At 40.3% G+C, this 19,816-nt stretch overlaps 1 protein-coding gene across 1 annotated transcript in view; it reads left to right on the top strand.

Moving 5' to 3' along the window:
• Nucleotides 1–19,816, top strand: part of Pde9 (phosphodiesterase 9) — a 190,588-nt gene that overhangs the window by 84,691 nt on the left and 86,081 nt on the right. Inside the window, exon 2 of the mRNA XM_076308050.1 lies at nucleotides 19,394–19,485. The gene's annotated coding sequence lies outside the window, so the exon portion shown is untranslated. The remainder of the gene's footprint in view (nucleotides 1–19,393; nucleotides 19,486–19,816) is intronic.

The following is a 19,816-nucleotide window of genomic DNA, read 5'->3' as shown; positions in this document are numbered from 1 at the left end:
TATCGTTTTTCGAAGTACCGAGGTGACTTTGAATTTTTTTTAATCATCCTCGAAATACAGATTATTTGTTCTAATTTCTGTATTCGTGAAATAATTAAGATTCGGAGTTTTAGTAACGGTTGGCTTCTTGTGTTTTTCGTTTATCTGCTTAGTTCGCTGTATTCCATTGAATGTTTGTACGTTATACGGCCAATTGAAGTTAGATTCGTTGATTATCGAAATAATCGATCGAGTAAATATTCCGGTCAGTCCACGCTTCCATCCGCTCGATTACGTCCAGTTTAAAAATTGTTCACGATCTCCGTCGCTTCTAACAAGCAAAACAGAAGCCTCGACTATACGCGTAACGATGACTTAATTACTTCCAGCTCGGTTGAGTGGATAAATTAGCGAAAGACAGCAAAGGAAAGAAACTCGGTTTATTTACGCGTTCCTTTTCGCGAAAGGAAAAATTTGCTTCGGGTGTTTTATCGTTTCCTTCGTTTACCAACGGTGATTTGTGCAATTTTTTCGCTCGTCGTTCGTAACGAAGAAAAAGAATATCGTTAAAAGGAACTAAAGTCTATCGTTTCTCGACGATACTGCCGTTCCGTTAATTAAAGAAAAATTCTGAACGGAACAGCTTCCGATTGAAAAATAAATGGAAAATAAATGTTTCTCGCGCGTGTTCGAACAATATCGCCGAATCGTTTCGTCAAGGTTGTCTCATTATTGAGTAATCGATAATTCGATACTTGAAATGTACAGCAGAATGACATTTATCGTACATCGATTCGAAACCAGCTGCTTGAAAATTTTTATATAATACAAAACGAGAAATTGAAGTTGAATTCTAGCTTGTACTTTTCTTGTGCAAATTTAATTCGCGATACGACAATTTCAAAAATTGTAAGATTACGTCCAAATTGATGTTAAATTGACGAGTGTTTCTTTTGTATCGTATTGCGCGACGTGTGTAATAATCAGTGACGAGAAAAACATTTTTCAAGGTCTTTTTTTTATACGATTTTAAGGTCATCGGTGGCTTTATATTTTGTTACAGTATATAGTTTTTATTACAGGGTATTGTAATGGATATGAATTTATCGTCCTACTATTCTCTAACCTTGACGTTACCATGAACCGAGAAATTTAGATTTAATTAACGGAGGTATTAATGCGTGAAATTATCTCATTTGAATCGAATTAAATGTTCGAAATGGTAATCGTTGACAGTGATACATTTAATGTTTTAAAATTAAATTTCTCGATTCAAAATTACTTTAACGTTATAATTATTAAGTCGATGAATTCGTATCGACAGCGGCTACAATATATTATAACAAAAAATATATAATTCCACTTAAAAAAATCATCGACGATCTTAAAATTATATATATATAAAAAAAAAAATTGTTTTTCCATCACTGCATACGTCATTTCGAACAGTCAAACGTTGTCTTCGGAAGTTTTTCGATGCAGCGATAAATAACGATATTTTGAGGTCCAGTTTCTCATGACCTACTTTGTATATTTTAAATAACTATTTCCGCCGAGGAAAAGCAATTCCGACTTTGACGAAGACATCTAACTAGAACGTGGTGTAAGAAGAATTTATATCTCGTGTATTTGTACGTCCATGAACGAATTAATATCAAAACGAAGCAATAAGCGATCGAATTCGCGAAGTTACTATAATCGATCCAATGAGACGAATCGATAAAGAATAATAAACGTTCGTATGAAATTCGTACAATAGACTGTGAGTTCGATCCAGTCTTGTCCATGCATCGATCGCATGCATTTCTTTGCAACTGTTGACTCGTCTCGTTGGACCAAGTATAGATATAACAGTAAAAAACATTTTCTAGAATTTATTCAACGATCTCTCCAATCGAAATACCATTGGTTAAAGAACATCACATGTTATGATCGATGAGCTACAGTGTTCTCGTACCGTATCCGTTAAAGAACTGTTAAATTGAAAAGACTCTAAATAATGATCAGCCTTGTTTCGTATTTCTCGAAATCCTGATCCGTTTCTAACGATATTTCGCGAAAGTTGTTAATTTTGTATCTATCGCTGCGTCAAAATATCGCTTCGTATCGTCACCATCGAAGGATTTCTTTCCGCAAGTTCTCGATCGATTATGCGATAAAGGTTCGAAGAGAAAGGGCTTAATTGCACATCGAACGAACATCGTTTAATACTGCCTGTATCACACGGGACGCATTGTACATCCGGTGTCAAATAACTCGCACACGGAGTAATTGTAAATTGATCGTCGCGAGTCCGAAAGCTGAATTGGAAACACGGAACATCGAGTTTTGTGACGCGATTGCGTAAAATTCAGCGTAATCGCGGCCAATCGATCATTTTTATCAGCCGTTGAATCGGCTCCGAAAAATCGAGGGAAACGACAATCACGCGATTATTGCTCTGTTTGCGTTTGAATGACGACAATCATCGGGACGAGGGTCAGAAGAAATTTCGTCACGGTTTTGATTAAAGTATAATTATCGAGGCCGACATCGAGACGCCTCCGGTGTCTGCTCGGGGAAATCTCGTTACGGGGGCTTCGTCCGGCACGATATTTGCGATGCCTCTGTAATTGTCGCCTCCATAGCGACAAACATCCCTGCTGAGTCCAGCCGACTCGTTTGCAACAACATCGAGGAGACCCCCGTTCACGAATATCGACGATAATTAAATCGACGCTGAGAACGCCTTCGATGCTCCGATTAAACCCAAATGAAAAATACGAGCCCCGTTCGCTTACGGGGTACTCCCCTCGCGGAGTAAATTCAACGTGGAATACTTTTCGATGCAAGTTTCGACCCACCGTTTCTTCTAATTATATTTAAACATGCGACGCAATCGTTTCAATGAGTCCTTCAGTCTTCCACGGATAATTAATTAGTCGTTTAGTCTTGCACGGATCGCTCCTTTACGCGTTGATTCCGATTCGATAGACGTAGTGTAATTCGTCAATATATGTTCAGACTTTAGAGGATCGACGCGTTAAAGTAAGTAAACGAACACGTTACGAACATACATTTTACGTTTCTTGCTTCTCGAGTTACGAAGAATTAAAGAAAATTTTCAAAGTGTCCACCTTGTCCCTACGATACGCGCTACTGCACACCTTGTCCACATCTTGTCCTTGTCCAATGTTCCTGAACGACCTTTAGGAATCATTGTGCAATGTGCCCTCGAATACGGAGCAAATGTTTCGGTTTATACACGAAGGTGGCTCGTCTTTTTTTTTTTTTTGAAAACACTTCTGAACGACAACTCCGCGAATCGATGAATTTATTAGGAAACCAGATTGTTTATTAGAAAATCGATAAGTTACATATTTTACATTTTGTGTGATTTAATTTTCACCCAAAAATAATTTCTTTGCCGTTTTAAAGTGCCAGAGTTACCGATCTCGTTTCAACTCACTTCAAATGTATAATCGATTCTCAATTTATATATTTTTCCAGTCCCGACAACGACCAATTAGAATCCGATATCGTATCACTGAACGTCCACTGACCGAACAAAACAATCGCGAGCTGCTATACGAGACGAAAGCGGAGCGTTACATTCGAGTGTTATACGAATAAATAAATGCCAAAACGTCTAAAAATACAATTATCCTTGTCAAAACATACGACACACATAAACGAGTACAAAATTTACCAGAACGTACGATCTTGATAGAAATGGACTATTCCAAATTTTCGAAGGACGGTGTACGGCTCTTCTCGCGATACTTCTTTACGTATATTTCGATGCGTAGATTCTTCCTCCGGAGTATGGACACGCATTCACGAATCACCCTGTAAAAAATCGTAGAAACCCTCTTGAACGGTGGTTCGGTGTGACACGCACTCGATGTATCTCGTGACCCGTTACGCGCGCGGTACGTTGAAATCCGAAAGTTGCCGACTGGGTTTTCGAAGGCGATCGGGGGGAACGCGAAATACGCGTTCACGGGGGGGAAAGGTTTCTGGATCGTTTATACGTTCCCCGATAAAGTTTATCAGAGGTCTATCGGTGGTCTCGATTTTATCGAGGCGCGTGCAATAAAGCGAGACTGTAAAACGCGAATCCCGTCGCGAAGGGGGAAACACGGGCTGCGTCTGGCGCTAGTCGCCCCGTGCCCGCATGCGGCACCGGCTGTCGTGCACGGAATTTAATGGTCTACGGTATCTGTGTCCGGAATGAGAGTGCTACTGCCTCGTAAACGACGTAATGCACTTAAAACCGCGTTGACGCGTCGAGACGCAATCGTACCGGGAAATTCGTCGAATCTCCGCGTACGCCTCGAGCGCGTCCGATCGACAACGACGCGTTGCAATTGCATTAAACGCGTTGTCAGGGCGCAGCCCGTTTTCCTGCACGACTACAATGTCCCGCGAAGGTCGAGTCGTCACTGAGCCAGTGGACTCCACCGAATCGATTAATTGACATCCTTCGATCGGCTTCCAACGAGCGACGTTGCTTTCGGGGTGACATTTTTATACTCTATCGAGCCACCCTCGATACGGATACGGTGCAACTTTGTACGGGTGGTTTTCAAACTGGCGATAAAAATCGAAATTGGAGGGAATCTGTATGAAAAAATTAATCGAGAACGCACAGCAATTGTTTTTTGCACAGAGCTTCCTTTTCGAATAATTCTATTTTGAAGACTTCTCGATTTGCACTCGATTGTACGGAATTGACATCTTTTTTGTCTCTCGAGTCATCTTCGATACGGATACGGTGCAGCGTGTACAGGGGATGTTCGAATTCTTGGTACACATCGAAGTGAATCGAATCTGCATTTTTAAGAAAAGTAAATATTCTTATCAATTTACCGAGAAACCGAATAAATTGAATTTTTGTTAGTAACAGAATTCGTTGATGTCTAGACAGACCCCACCTTACCGGTTAGACGAAATATAAATATAATGCAAACATTTTTGCAAAATTAATCTAGTTTTTAGACGTGCCTTTTAATATCGAGAATCGAGCACGAATCGAGTTCGAAGTTATACGATAACGCGAAAAGTTTCCGGGGTTTGCGGACAACTTTTTCAAAGGGCGACGAACCGGGAACAGGGGTCTCGAGAACTGTTAAACTACAGCCTTGAGCTGGAATTACAGTTACGAAGAAACTCCGATGTGTGGGGGAACTGGAACCGGAGCGAGAATTGTGAAAACGATTCACGAGCGAAGTGTTAAGAGTCGATAAATTTTAAATTGCCGTTCGGTAGCGGATAATCGATTTCTACAAAGCGATTCTCAATTGGTTGCCCGTCTTTCGAGAGGCGGGCTATAATCGTGGAGCAGAAACTGTTGATTCGGACATCATTTGCCCAGCTTTGGCACATCGAACGAAACGTTTAACTCGAATTTACGATCCCTGTAATTTACGACGCAATGGACTCGCATTATTTTAACCACCGATACTTTCCAACGCGAGTAATCAAATCTGATCCACGTTTAGATAATGCTTTCCTCTTGTTCTTATACTCTAATCGCACGACAAACGCGTTCCTTCCAATTGATAAACAACGAATAGAACATCGTACCTTTCCGAAATCCCGGGAGCAACTTCTAAATAAACTAACAGCTGCCTATCTCCATTTATCGATACACACTATCGGGAATAAGTGGATGCCGAAGAAGCTGGAAATTGAACACTCTTCGATGCACAAACCGATGTGTTTCGATACTTCTGTGCGCGCATATGTGTAGACGAACGAATTAATATTTGTTATGCCGTTTAACTAGGTGTAGTATGATTGTTCTTCTCCCAACTCCTCGCCACCCTAAATATTAGTCCTAGAGGACGTTGCATTAGCATTACATTCCCCAAATACTCGATCGCGCATTAATGGAACACAATAACATGTACAACAATACTATTTATTAACGTCCAGAGCAACATTCCTTCCGTTTAGATGTGTTCGAATATTCATCGAACGTTAAGAATCGATTTATAAATCGATGTATAAATTAATTTTACACCTCTTTGAAATAAATTTAATTTAAACTTCGATCCAATGATCTTTGTCAGTTTTCATTGTTACTTTTCTGCCATTTTTCAAATAAAATATTATATGATCATTTCGAGTCGATAAAATCAACAATGCTTCTATTAACTTCTTCCAGTGTTATTGAAGCGTATGTGTAAATGGTAGTCTAAGAAGGTTAAATCTGGTGAATAATTCGCATTTTTCGATCTAAGAAATCTAAGACCCAGCGGCTTTTTTTTTGAATCAATCGAAATGCAAAACGTTCTCGAAGATCATTGTGCTTACCACTGTGATTTAGAATTATGACGGTTGTACACTTCTGCTGTTTTAAAATGAATTTTATACCTACCACTTTCGTACCCCGACGCGAGGGAAAAATGTTTCGTTTGAACGAGTACCGCGATTAAACGTACACCTGATATCGGAAAGACGATATTAAAACTCGTGGAAAAATTATTCCGTTGAATTTTGATCGGTGGCTTTGACGCGCGTTTTACGACCGATCGTGTACATCCATTTCCGTTTCTCCCGATCTCCGTATCGTTCCACGGTTTCCAATTTCAAAGCAACGCGTAAGATTGCGCTGAGCTCCACCTCGGAACGACTCGTAACGTTACTGTCTGCAAACAAAGACGAATATACTTGCATCGCTTTCGTAACGAACGACACGTACAGGGTGATTCTGAAATACATATCCTATATACGCTCGGGTGAATCGCAAGAAACATAGAACATGCGTTCCTCGGATATATTTCACTCGTCTCGATCAGTAGATTCACCCTCTGATGTACGAGCGTGCATTTATAGACCGCGTTACATTTATAGACGATTAGACTACAGTTTCCAAGCAAACGCATTGAACATTTTCTTCTCCGTAACTCGAAAACCAAGATACATAGAAAACGAGATTCTTCACCTGTCTTGGCGCGTAGATTCATCCCCTGAAGTGTACACCTGTATTTATGAATCGACCTGTACGGTGTAAGGACGATCCCAATGGTGTATACCTACGGAAAAAGATTTCTGTAGGGACGGTTTACGGGTTTACGAGGTCCCTACCGTACCGGGGCACAAGGGACAACCTGCTCGTCGAAATCTCTGTTTGTAACGCGACGAAAGTTTTCATAAACATAAAACGATCGTGGGCGGAGTACGGGGCGCAATAAATGAAGCCAGTTTCCCTGACGTTTCCTCGAGGTAACTGCCTCGTATTTTCGCCCGTCCGGATCCTCTTACGTACCTTGTTCGGGGTTACGTAGTTTTAGAAGCGCTGTTAAAGTCGTCTGGCAGCTGGATCGGAGGAAAGGGGCTTTAGCCGGGACGCGTGGGCGTTGAGGTCGTCTTGGCAGCTTCCTTCGTTTCAGAGCCGAGGCGATCGCGCGACGGAAGTGGTCCGCCACCGTCGGGAGGATGTTACAATTAATGCTGACCGGGGCTCGTTAGCACGTTTCCTTTTTCCCTGAGTCATCCCGGTGGAAGTCATCACCGAGGAGTCGACACTCGGGCGGGGAGAGACATCGAGTTCACCGAGATGAGCGAACGATCGCGGTTAACGTTCGCGCGTCGTATTCGGGGAACCTGTGGATATCTCGCGTAATTCGGCGTGCACGACCGATGCACCGTGGTAGGCAATGCAACGTGCACCGTCAAGGTAATAAATTTCGCACAATTTTCCAGCCCCGATTATTCGACGAACGATCTCGAGTCCGAGTACACATAGATGTACGAAAATGATGCTTCGGTACGAATTGTACTTGTTTGAGAGCGAGAGATCGTAGGGAGCTTAAAAGCTCGAAATCCAGAGATAAGAGAGAGAGAGAGAGAGTGAAATTTTGAATTTGAATTTGAATTAGAATTTTTTTAACTTTTCTGATCATGAATTTGTAATTCGAGGAAGGAATTCATGGAAATTCTAATTGCGGATTTATAATAGCTGTACGATGCACAGTGGAAGGGGTAATTTGTGGCGAGAATCGTGTTTCTCGACTTTAATTTAAACATTTTTATTGCTACGAATAGACTTCCCTCCGAAGCTTCGAAATTCAGAGATATTTCTTCTTTCGAACGATTCTGTGATTGAAGTTAGCGTTACGAAGGGAAAATCATGAAATTTTAAACGAATTTAATTGTTTCAAGTACTCGTTATAAAGCATGTTATACTGTTGTGTATGTGAATAAATATATTTCTGTTATTCGTACAAGAAATGTAAGATTTATAACGATATAAATTTGGAGAAAAATCGTAAAAGAACGATTAAAAGTGATAAATACGAATTTTTTTTTACACAGAAGCTTACACAATTTTTAACGACAGCATACGTATTCCAAGTGCAGTTTCCTGCAGTTTTGAATTCTTTACGGATTTTAACAAGTAGATACCCAAGGTAGTTTGGCTACCATTTTCTTCTAATACGTTAAAAGACGCATAATCTTTGTTAAAAATAAAGTGTTTGTTATTTCCAACGGTTTCCAAGTTAGCTCTTTGGGGATCGAACTTCAGAAGGTGATTTCATCTCTTGATCTTGAGTTGTCGCAGCTAAAAAAGTGGGTATCTACTATTTTTGGTTGTTCTTTGTGTCTGCAAAGTTTCATCCAAGTCGGACCGGATCGTTCACGACTCTTTCTTGTTAGTCTACCAAAAAAGTTAATGTTTAAACGGTTCTTCTTCTCGTTTCTGTAGTACAAGTGCACGTTATTTTCAAAACGTTACCTCGAACATATTTAATCGAAATCTATCGTAAAAATTTGTATCGAGTTAAAAGGAACCAATGTAAAGATATTTTTCAAGAATTTTACTTTTTAGATCACTGTGCACTGTATTGAATCTGCCGTGTTGAATCATCATGAAAGCTTGTTCTTGCAATGCGTTCGATTCTGTAAGAAAATCGTCGCAATGGGTACGGATACGTTTCGAAAACGGGTATTATTCAATAAAATATAATCCTTACTGCGGACGCTTCGGTACGTGCATAATAACGATAATAATAGTAATTGTAATAAATCAATCGACATCGCAGATCATTCGGATGAAATACGTTCGAGTGACTCGAGCGATGAAAATGCAATACGCGCTACTAATATTGCATTACGATGCGAGATGCAAACCAGCATGGAATAATCGATAATCTCAAATTTGCGACATAAATTATTATACCGCTGAGCCGAAAGCATCATCGTTTCGAACGAAAAAATAGGATCGGCGAAATCTTTTCCACTCTTAATTAAAAGTAATTCAGGTTTCCTTACCGTTGTAAGAATTCTAACAAATATTCCGTAACGCTTATAATCGAATCCAAAAACTTTCAACGATGTAAAAAATTGCTAGATTTCCACAACAAACGTACTCTACTGGATTTAGTCGACGGAACACTCGCCACCTATCGATTTTAGCATTATGTTTCTTTTGGATAAAGTTTCACCCTCGTAAAGGGATGTTCAAAGAGCGCCTTTTAATAACCTTTCAACTCTGTCGAACATTCCTTCAGGTTTGCGAAAGATCGATCCGCGAAAGAAGCTAAAAAATGCACGCTATTCGTTGCGTTTCGAGAATATAAGATGTTCGCGGATGTACAGGGTGCATTTTCTAACGTGACATACGATTTTTCAGCAATGCGCGATGCTTCGATGAAAAAGTATTTCGAACAAAAATCGATCGATATCGAGTGCACGTCAATGATGATAAAAATTTCAAAAATAGTTGTATTTTTATGACGAATAGTTTTTTTCTCATCGTATCGGAGAGGACATCGAGACGAATTTAAAGATCATATAATATTGTACTTTTTATCGATACAATGTTTAATACAGTACAATGCTTACGGTAGTAAAAATTGAATATTTAGTTTTCTTTCGTATTCTATTTTTACACAATGTAAACATATTTGACTTTACATTAACGAACGTGAACGTAGAACTAGAATTTTACAGTGTTGCGTTGTCGTAAGATAAACGAAAATTGTACATAAAAACTCGCCGTTTATTTCAATACACGTTCACAAAAGTGCACTCGACCGTCTCTCGCAAGGCATTGCCTGGCTCTTCTGCAGAAGTTCGAGACTCGTGATCATTTTTTCACATTCAATTTTCGTTTATCCGATGCCATTGAAACGTTACAAAATTCTGGTACCGTATTTGCATTTTTCGGTGCAAAGTCAGATATGTTTGCATCTGTCTAGAAGGTAGAATACGAGAAGCTATAATAAACACGATATTGCGTTAAGAAATTGCGAATTCATAAATATACAACGCGAAGAAAATATCCGATCCCGTTTGAAAAACCCAAAGTGACCTCGGTTTCGTTATGAAAACAACTTTCGAAATTCATATTACTGTCATTTGATCCACACTCGATAAATCTCCGTTAAAACACATTTTTTCTGCAAAACGGCCGCGAATGTCTGAAGAATCGTGCTCTGGTGTTCGAGGGTGCGCCCTGTACGTTTAAAAAATTGCGAGAAAGATACGGAGGTTGAACGTTAGTTTGGAAAAATGGTCGGCTACGTACGCTGGAACGAAAGAAACGAAACTAGTTGGTCATTTCACGGTTAATTAGATCTTCGGAACTGGGTCGCGGGTAAACGCGACGCCCGTGTTGTTTTCCAGTGTCGTTATTTTTCCTTTTCAAGAGATACTCCTGCCCGGTTCGCGGTAATTTGCATCGGAGGAAGTGTCCCGGACAACTTCGCGCTTGTTGAACGTTCATTTTTCTGGCCGTTTCGTTTCGGCGAACGCCTCGGGGCGTTCCGTTATCTTCGTTGTCTTTGCGTTTCGCTACGTACGATCGGCGATGTGTAACGCTCTATTTTCTAGAACGAGAACGATTCGTTTTTCAACGGACAACAACATCGAGAATGCAGTATCGTAATTTTAGCTTAGCGTTGATTTAGGAAAACGTATCCTTAAGACGGCGTTTGACGAGCAACGAGCAAGGGTAATAAAAGAGAAAGTCGAGATCGGAGCAGGCCCAACGGAAAAACGGATAAGGGGTTTCTCTTTTTCTGAAGGAAAGTCAGTGTCGAACCGAGAAGTGTGAAATCGTCGAGTCGTGAAGTCTCGAACCGAGCAGGGTGAGCCTGTAAAGAGTCGTGAAGCGTTGTAAAGAGTTGCGTCGTATTCACCTTCTTTACTGTCATCCAACTATTGTCAGAGTGTTAATTATCTAGCACTTGGTAAAGTATACCACAAGAACGATACAAGTACGATCGTAGGTTCTACGAGCGCGTTCGTCATTGCGATATCCCTTACCTGACAATTACACGGAGTGGCTTTTTATGACGTTGCATTTATTGCCGCTGCAACGCTGCGAATGAGGGGGGACTTGCAGCGCGTGTCTCTGAGTTACGATGACGTTCGCGCGAAATTTTCTGCCGATCTGGCAGTTTGCCGTACAGGGGAGCGTTCGAACTAACGATTTAGGAGTACTTGGCTCGTACTACTCGAGGTAGATAAAAAATGTTTACTCGAAGCACGAACTGCTTTGGATTCGAAGGCCATTTTAGAACGTTCGTAACGTAAACTTGCTTCTCAGGTGATGAGAATCGTGTAAAATTATTGTTAAACGAACGAACACGGTTACGATAGTAACTTTTCGTATTCGGTGGAGAAACGTTCGAAGACGGTAACTTTTTGTACTTTATGAAGAAATTCTTCAAGAACGTTTACACGACGTTGATCAAAGCACAACAAACTGGCTCAACTTCGAAAGCAATTCTTGGCCGCCAGTAACGCAAGTTTAATTTTTCCGCGATGAGAATACTGTTAAATTATTCTAAAATTGCGGAATACGATCGATAGTAATTTTTTCTATTTTATAATAGAATCCCTGAAAATTCTTGCTGAGCGATTCGTGTAAAGCGTGGAATGTTTTACGAGGTATTTCATTTCGCTGCGCGAAGACGCGATGCGTTTGTAAAAATAAAAATTCTATTTAAAGGGTACTTGGAAAACATTTTTCGATCGGTATTCGAGTTTATTGGAGTTGAAAACCCGAGTAAAGTGTAAGGTAATTTTTTTATAGAAAAAAATGTGTAATATACTAAACCGAATGCTCCTAAATAAGTGGTAAATATTTTACCTACCGGTTCACCACCTGAAACCGACGAAAAAAGTTTGTACAAATATATACGTTCAATTTCAATTGAACGAACTACTCTTGAAATGAACTACTCTTGCAACGCATCTTGATGTTTCCCGAACTTGTTGAAACACTTGTTGCAAAGCTCGTTGTATCTCGTAAACAAGATAAAATAGAATATTGCCGGTGGAAAGTTCGCGATCACGTTACTCTTTATTATATTTTACGGTATATAGTAATTACCGAAAGGTGATTTCAACGGTTACGTTATTTTGACCTGGGTCTAAAAATAAATAAAACGGATTACTTTATTACCGTTTCTTGTTCGTGTATTCTTTGTTTTGTTCGTAGATGTCAGTGTAGGCAATTGATCCTTCCAAAGCGTATATTTGACGATTGGGAACAACCAACGTAAACCATTCATTTTCAATATTTGTGTGCTATTTTTGTTTTTCTGTGAAATTTTACGGGACAATTTATGCGCTTACGTGGTATAAATACCCAATGCAGTCTCGTATTCGTGACTCAGTTTGAAATTAGTAACGATACACGAAATAAGTAGAAAGTTCTATCTGTACTTGAACGAAATTTGTTCGTGGTAAAGAATTATCCACCGAGATAAGAAGTCGAATAATTTTACCTCATAAACGTTGATGAAAGTAAAGGAAATATCGCCAAAGAATTGAACTTATCTGAGGGGTAAGTATTCCAATGAAAAAGCTGTTTAAGGAAACATAAGTCATTTCGTTTTTCTTGGTGAAAATGAAACACGATTTTTTCAGAATGTATAAACATTTTATGAAATTATATATTCTCCATTTTGGAAAACGAAATGACTTTCCTCAACAACACAATACACACATCTTTCCATCGATATCTTTCGTCGAACAATCGCATAACTCTGCGTAACATTCTCTCGTCCAATGGTACGAAACTTTTGTTCGACAGTGTACGTTTACATAAACATTTTATCGTTGTCTGAATCGATGCGTGAAACATCTATCTCTTATTCAACGATGGCTCTTGCGAGAAAAGCAGAAACGAAATTGAGTCGAAGCTAAGCAAATGTATTCGTTCTCCGAAAGAATTATTCCTTATTCTCCATGGATAGGTGCACCGTACGGAAAATCGTTCCTCATAATTTTTGACATTGTACGGCGTGGTCCGACCGACGCCTGTCGCGGTGCGAATAAATTATTCAATATCTCTTTTCATGGCGGCGGTATGAACGTCGAAAATGTACGCGCATCGGTGGCGGTGAATTCTCGAAATTACATATTTAATATTTTCCGCGATCCAGCTGCCAATATTGACATCGGGGTTTGCACAAATGTAACCGTGTTTGCGAATCACGACTGCGCACTCTCTGGTGCTCGAACCGAGAGAGAGAACAGGGTGGAGATATTAAAATTACCCAACTGGTCGAAACGATCTTTCGAGCGAGTGATTTCTGTTGTAAAGTTCAAATTATATTATGCAGTTTATCATAGTATGCAGAGATCTCGCGTATCCAGTGGTATAGCGAGTGTAGGTATACACGGAGTAGGTTAGCATTGGTTTAAGTTATGTAATATGTCTGCTCGCCGGATTCGGCGGAGTGAACCTTTTTAATCGAGAAGAATGAGACGGTCGGATTAAGTTGGCAGCTAGAGGGTTTACGTGACACGTTCTTTTACGTCGCGTTGGCTAAATTGTAACATCTCTTGTTCAACTAGGGGCATTGATAGATCTCGATGAATTATTTCGTTTGAAACGTACCACGAAGCGTTACATCTGTTTCGCACACTGACAGATTGTAATCTGTAATATTTCAACCTTCGAATTATTGACTGTACCCCATAGTTGTGTACCACACCTCCAGACCGGTGTAAAGATAAATTTATATATTCGATTGTTCGGAAAGTAATTTCGTTTTCCAAAATGAAGAATACATAATCGTGTTTCATTTTCACCAAAAAAAAAAACAAAAAACAAAATGACTTTCCGAACAATCTAATACAACTAATTTCTCTTCAAACTTGAACTCGAAACGTCTACCTATCATCCAGTATACTTCTCTCACCTTCAGTTTCAGTTCTTTGCATTCAGTTATTATATGTTATATGTTGCGTTTCGCTGCAACAATTACTATACTTCCCACCTCGTGTCTATTTTTCTCTCCACCGCGTGTAGAAACTCGAGGAGGACAGTTTCGATCCTGTGGGGGAGAAAAAAAAAACAAAAAAAAAAAAAAGAGAACAAGCCCTGAGATTCGATGGACGAGCGATCGGAGCTCGTTGTTTTCACCGAACAAAGCTTCGAAGCTGTTTCGTGTCGCGAGTCGAACGCGAAATATGGCGCAGCCCGAAGACTACTACCAGCTACCGAGTCCCCAACCGCGGCCTATCGCGACGCGCACGTCGCCGTGAATCTGGCTCTAATCCCAACGGACAATCTAAAAGGCGATTTTTCAGGATTAAAAGTCGAGCGAGGGTTGGGTAGAGTGGCTACGCAATCGCACTTGCGCGGTACGCGAGTTCCGATTGGCCTCGCCCGGGTTGCACTCGCGTTGTCGATACTGATTGGTTTACGGCATTTCCAGCCATCCCTGTTCCCGCGTTGCCTCAACCACTCTCCTCCCCGCCCCTCGTCACCCACCGTTAACCCCCGTGCTACGTGCACGGCGAATCCCGTTGATTAGCCGATATCGCTCTACCTGGCTCGCGAAACTTCGCGAGCTACGGCTTGATGAAATTTTCATGCGTCTTGCCAGCGAGGGAAACTTCGCGCGGCGATTCGAAAATTCACGCGGTAGGGTTCGTTTGGAAATTGGGCTCTCCTCGAGCTGCTAGGTATTTTACGAGGGAGAAGACGTCTCCTCGACGATACGCGAGGCCTCGTCACCGATACGCGAGCTCGAAACCGGGATTCTCGCGATTCTTATCGCGATTGGATGGAAATTGTTCTTGAACGTTGCATCGGACGCGAGAGGTCGTTTATTATTCCCGTTTCGTGGTAATTCTACCGACTTGACATATCGAGTGATCTCCGTTGAAGAGAAAAATGTGTAAGCAGTGTACGTGTATCATTTTTCTTCTTTTTTATTCGTTTGTAGTGTAAGAATTTGCAAACTATGGAAGAGAGATACATCGGAATGATACACGGGTGTAATATTTTGTTCGTTTTCATTTGTCGAGGTAAAGTAATTTATACGGAAGAGTGAAAATATGTAAACGATGCGTGTACATAATTTTCTTTTTGTTTCCTTGTATTTCGACGTATGTGTAAATTTATATTGGATCGCTCTATTTTCTTTGTTTCGAACGATCGAAAGTAACGAACCACTTGTTACGAGCCCGATGCTATTTATCGTAAAGCAGCGATCATAATTCTACCAATTTTAACGTTTTTACGTTCTTACGTTTCAATGACTGTCCTTTCATTAATTTCGACTTCTCGTTAATTAAATTAAATTCCAAAAGGGGCGATAATTGTCGTATTAGAATTTTCACTGTCCATAATTTTTTCCTCGTTCGGAGGAAACCCTTCGCCTCGTAATTTTGACCAAAAGGTTGTTCAGACTGTTCGCGATTACCACGGAATATCTCTGTTTTCAGCTCTCTCGCATCGCCAACTTCGATGTTCTCGTCGATGCACTTGATGCACCTCATTCGATTGTATCCATCACAGCGAATGTCTTGTCACTTTATGAAGCATGAACGGTTCAATCCAATTAAAACCGTAGATATCTGCATCCCTCTAGCGTCGTGACAGCCCGGTTTCAGCATCAATTTTCATGCAGATTTCATACAGAACGAATTGGAAACCATTAGGTCGAGATACAGAGTAATTCGCTTCCGTAATGGACACTGTTCGGCAACAGGTTTCCTATCAATTTCGTACCACGTATTCCGTTTACGCGGAACGGCGAGAAAACCCGGGACCCCTCGCGGCGGATATTTTATTCGACGGAGGAACATCGATAAATAACCGCTTGAACAATGGCAAGTGTTCCGAGATATTTTATTCCGCGAAGAGACATCGATAAATAATTACGCAAATCTCGATAAACGACACTTACTTCTCGATAATTCGTGCGAGAGGAAATAATAAACATCGAAGCAACGAGACGATCGCTTTATTTCGCTCGAAATTCGTATGTCGAACACAGGTTGAAAATATTGAATCAAACAAATATTAATTCAAGTCCAAAAAGGAGAAATAAATCATTCTTGTTCGACTGTAGAGAGATTTTTATTATCCGTAAACCGTCGATTTTAAAACTCTAATAATCGAATTCTTGTTTCATCTTCCCAGTAAATAACAAGCAATATTGTTTAACCGAACATCGGAAGAGTCCTTCCGTTCTTTTATCGTAAACTCGGTTACTTGGTTATTTCGTTGCAGGATGTAAATTCGAATCGTTTTACCGGCGTAAGGAAATCTTAACGATGAATTCGTTTTTCATATTTCTTGTAAATAATGAACGATACTGTTCAACGAACACCGGAAGAGAGAGTTCGTCCGTTCTTCAATCGCAAAGTCGGTTGTTTCGTTACAGGATATAAATTCGAATCGTTTCATCCGCGTAACGAAATCTCAACGATGATTTTAATCTTTCCGTAAATTGGGTTCTTCGATTCTCGATAAAATCGACGGGCCGTTAAGGGCTTATCTGCGACCTCTCCGCTACTTATTTTATTTTCCGTGCTATTTCATACTCGAGAAAGCTCGTTTCTTTCTCTCGATTCAGCAAATTTACCAGTTTACAAGTAGCAACTTGTTACTCGATCCACTTAAAACGGTGCTATTTTCACCCCCGTTTGTAATTCTACGCCTCTTCCATCGCGATGGGTCTGCACTTGAAAGAGAACTGCGTATTAATTTCGTAGATTCGATTTTTATACATCGACCTACTTGCTCTTCCAGTAACGATTTCAACGAAGAGACAATGATTTTACGTAACACCGACGATATTCGAACCAACGATGGATATATTCCGCCACTTTTCGAACAACTACCACCTATGAGTCGCCATTGTTCGTTCGTCCCAGACACGGAAAGTATTTTTCGTTTGAAACTCTTTGGGATTAAAGAGGTAGCCTTTGTTCGAAAGTTTCGTAAACTCGATAACAAGGTATTCTCATTTACGTGAAACTTTCATCGTTCTTTGAAACTTAGAGAACACATCCCGACTGTACGTTACAATGGCCGTAAAAGGAGAAATAAATTCGAAAGGGGGAACGTATTCCGTTGAAAATAATCGAACGCGTACGCCTACAGTCTATCTTAACCTAAATTTGACCTCAAATATCACATGAAGACTAATTCAATAATAATATTCTTATTTGTTGGCTAAGGACTCTCGTAAGCGCATAAACAGATACCTCAAAGAACAGTTTAACCGACGATGTTCCACGATCAATTGCATCGAAAGTTGTTACTTACCCATTAAAATTCAAAAAATGACAAAAAACAAGACCACGATCGTTGAAAATCGATAAACGTGCACGTGAAGCGCAAAGATGTTGGAAACTGATCGAAACTGTTGTCGTCGCGTAGAATTCCGATTCTTTTCTTTCCAATATTTCATAATTTTGAACAGACGATGTAGCAACGCAAATTGACAATAATTTACACAATCTTGTCCCAGATTTCCCCGCTACATTATTCTCTAGACAGAAGCGTCACGTGCAATGTTCACCACCATAAACCGCGTGACATCTCTATGGACAAAGGACTCTCGTTCGAACTTGCCCGTACTCGCGCGCGTGACACTCGCCGCGTACAATGTTTCTTTACGAATAAATTTGATATTTCTATAAAACAATATTTACACAAATGTACACTCTCGTGGGACAGACTGTGGCAGAAAAGCGGAGACGACGAACGTACGGGTAATGTCCGTATCGATCGCCGGGAGACTGTTCATTGTTGTTATTATTGCCGGCGTTATTATTATTATTCGTGTTATCTGGTCGGGTCGGAGGCTTGCGGTGACAGCTGCGGGGGCGTTTATGGCAATTTGCGGGCACGGATGTTGCCAACTGGTCGCGATTTTCCATCGATTAAAAGTTACGCGCGCGCCGGTTCGCACGACGATAAATTCCACGGAATTGCACCCCGGTCTACGCGCGTTTTGTTCAACCATAATCCGAGCTACGTAATACCGGTCCCGTGACTGCGCGAGATACTTTCGATAGATAAAGTTCGCTTCGGTGTTTTAAGCGAATAAAATACGAAGCCGAACGGACGATTAACGCGAACAACGCGGAAGCGTTTGCGCCGCCAATGTTGACATCGGTTGAAATTTCGTCGAGATTAATCACGATTACCACGATCGCACCATAATTTTACGCTTTGGTTCACTCTTCGTGACGATAAAGTACTCGAAGTGAAAGTGGTCACGCGCGAACGAGAAAAGCAAAGAATTATCGATACGATTTTGATACCTTTTCCATCTCGCGTCACTGTACGCGTCGATTGAAAAACTCTGGACGATTAAAAGCGTAACTGATCTCTCGTAACTCGGGAGAACACATTCGTGTTTCGTAGGATTGAAGAATTTTTTCGTGCGTAAAGGAAGCGCGGCATAATTGAAATACCTGTTCAAGATGAATAAAATCTGACGACAGGGGGTTGGAACGAATAAAATTCCATAATAATACCGTAGAGAAACTTTTACACTTTTGTATTTCAAATTGTGCCGGTAATAACGAGTATTGAAAAATATACGAAATGTTTATCTAAAAGATCACAGTAACCGATTTTCATTTTTCATTCTTGGAAATGATAATTTGAAATAGCGTTATTTACCTTGATTTTAGAAAATTGGAAAAATAGGTCGGTAATCGAATTATTTTCTCTCGTGATCCAATCGGGAAGAAAAATCACAGTATTGGAACTAAAGTTTCGACACGTTGTAATTACGATTACAACGATTGAGTACTTGCTGAAAAACTGTAGCGAATTGAGGTTTCTTATTTCTCTGTAGATCGAATCGAAAATGTCAGAAATATTACAGTTCCACGAATGTCATTGATTAACGGATAGCTTCTATTGTTTGCGGTATTGCAACTTAAATAACGTTAATAGTTTTTTTAGTTACTTCGGTGTTTTCAATTGTCAATAGTATTCCGAATATGCTGCACATTGGATCTTTCGAAGCCTCGAGTACGTTACTCGGCGATGAAGTACATAGTTTAGCTGGACGATACGAACGCATACGAACCCGCAGTAAAAATTTGCGAGACCAACAATGCGAGCAGGAGATCGATCGATATCTCGCGCTCCAAGATGATTTTAAAATATTACGTTCGAGCGTAGAGCTTTGCTTTCTCGTTTCAGTGAATCGAACATTAAAAATGGTAGACTCACGGATTACGTTTCTGGATTCATCGATCGGGACGACTAGCCGAGTTCGAAGAGCGAATGAAATAGTACGTAGATAGTTGATGTATATTTGTAGTAATATAGTAACATTTCTCTCAATTATTTATTAATTTATACGTTACAGAGGAGCTTGAAAAATTGAACAATTCGAGTAATTTAAACGGTTACCTAAGGATTAACTCTGAATACGGATTCGTTACTGTATCATCGTTCCTTTATATACGAAAGATGAATCGTGAATCGTCGTCCCTTTGTTCCGTCTTCTTCGAAACTGAGCGTAACTTCTTTCACGATTCAATTGTTCGAGTCTCATTGCGATTTTAACGTCGGTTTCTCGAATGTAGGGCACGCGCAACGATTCTCCATCGCTTTGCATAC

Source organism: Ptiloglossa arizonensis, chromosome 3, assembly GCF_051014685.1.
Source record: "Ptiloglossa arizonensis isolate GNS036 chromosome 3, iyPtiAriz1_principal, whole genome shotgun sequence".
NCBI classification, from domain to species: Eukaryota; Metazoa; Arthropoda; class Insecta; order Hymenoptera; family Colletidae; genus Ptiloglossa; species Ptiloglossa arizonensis.
This window is presented reverse-complemented; position numbering and strand designations above follow the sequence as displayed.